Source organism: Nelumbo lutea, chromosome 2, assembly GCF_056320005.1.
Source record: "Nelumbo lutea isolate HS-2025 chromosome 2, American lotus-T2T, whole genome shotgun sequence".
Classification (NCBI taxonomy): domain Eukaryota; kingdom Viridiplantae; phylum Streptophyta; class Magnoliopsida; order Proteales; family Nelumbonaceae; genus Nelumbo; species Nelumbo lutea.
The window spans coordinates 69,020,464-69,022,381 of NC_142685.1; the positions used below are offsets into that span (position 1 = coordinate 69,020,464).

Sequence of the window (1,918 nt, forward strand, 5' to 3'; positions counted from 1 at the left end):
ATCAACCGATTAACCGTTTGACTTTGGTTCAGTTTTGATTACCGATTTTCAAAAAACCGATAATACCGGTTCGATTACAAAAAAAAAAAGGCCCACAAAACTGGGAGCACTCCTAATTTTCTCCTCTAATTATATTCTGCCATGTGATGACAGAAACGCGTTATGGCATCATGGCAACACATGTGCTTGGACATGCTCCTCAATAGATCGGCTTATGCAGCCCAAGCGAACTCTATCCTCACTTGGCCTATCATTCTTCCAATTTAATTACACCACGCCCCCAACCTAGTTGTTCGACCTGGGCAGCCCACAACTTGAGGAACCTCACCGATCCTCCGACCTACATGGCATGCTCTCTCTCTCCTCCGTTTGCATAGGATGTATGCTAACACGATACATACTTCGGAGCTATAATCCCATTCACCCCCGTTTCACAAGAAAATAGATAAGGACACATGCGGTATCGTACGGGACTACGGGTGCATTAACGGTCCGAACATGTCAGACACGTCTTAACCGAGCCCTTGAGGTCAATACAAGAGTGAGCCTTTACTTTCATAAGTCAAAGGCATACTTAGGCCTCATTTGATAACATTTTTAAGACGTTAAGACGTTCGGTGTCTTAAAAGCTTGCTTTCCAGACCACAGACTGTTTGGTGCAAGCTCTGAAATTAGATCTGAATGTCACTTTTCAGATCTGAAAGTTTAATCACGCATTTTAGAGCCATGAAAATATCGAAAATATCCTTTATATTTTTTAGAATGACGTGCATACCCCTGGCGCCCCACCCAAACCCAAGGACCAGACGCAAAAACCCCCAAACCCACGAAACTCTTTGCTCTTGTGAAAGCAAAGGTATGGCGGTACAGGCGCCTGGAAGGTTCGTTTACAGTTTCGTTTCTTCTTTCTTCAGATTTCTTAACTAAAAACCTTTATTGTTTCAGGGTTACAGGCGCCTACCAGTTCGTTTCTTCTTTCTTCATCGAAGGGATCTTTATTTCGATTTTTGGAATTTTAGCACTTCTTTTCATGATAACAAGGTTGGGTTTATTTCTGTGGATATTTATTTTTCAAATTTTACTTAAATGCCAAATCTTCTTGTTTTTCTATGCGATAATTGATTTCTTTTTTTTTTTTATTATTATTCTGAATACTTGGGGAAGTATGAATTCGGTGAGGTTTTGTTGTAGGGTTTTAAATTTCTTGAAAGAGCCTTGTTTACGTGTTTTGATTATCAATTTTCTGGAATAGTCGTTTAGTTTGTTTCTCTTTTGGCATTTGGGCAATGCAAAATGTTTTGGTGAATAAATTTTCCAATGAAGTAATTCCACCTTTACGTGTGGTGATGATTTTTCTGGACTTGTTCCTCTTGCCCTTTAATTTCAAGGTTTATGATGCAGGGACGTTTGCCCAAATAATTTCAAGGTTTAATGGTGGAGAATAGAAGTAAAAGCAATAGTGATGACAAGTAGTACCACGTCTATGTTTCTTCGAACACCCAGCACCCATCTATCTCTGTCTCTGTCTCTCTCTCTTTGTCGTGTGTGTGTGACTTGAATGTGTCTATCTCAAATTAATATCCATTGACACAGTGGTTGCTATTTATAAAGGAAGACATGGAAATGAAGTATTAACTGCAAATTAATTTGCTTTAACATTATAGAATTAATCCATATTTCTAATTCAATGGCGAGTGGATCTCTCTTTCTGTCTCTCTCTCTTTGGCCCCAACTTGTGCAGGGTCTAAATTATCTAATGGCACCAAAAGCCAATGTTTATTCCCTTATTAAACATTTATTATGTTATTTATTAAACATTTTATTATTTTTTAATAGTTATTGATTATTTTTATTATGTTATTTTTTAATTATTAATTATTTTTAGTAATTATTATAAATTATTATGTATTTACTTATT

The 1,918-nt window shown here is 37.0% G+C and overlaps 1 long non-coding RNA gene across 1 annotated transcript; it reads left to right on the forward strand.

Annotated features, from left to right (window-relative positions):
- Nucleotides 1–828: 828 nt before the first annotated feature.
- Nucleotides 829–1,707, forward strand: LOC148871392 (uncharacterized). The gene is made up of 3 exons (XR_016108155.1): nt 829–881; nt 946–1,041; nt 1,402–1,707. It is a non-coding gene; the product is annotated as an uncharacterized LOC148871392 (long non-coding RNA).
- Nucleotides 1,708–1,918: the final 211 nt, after the last annotated feature.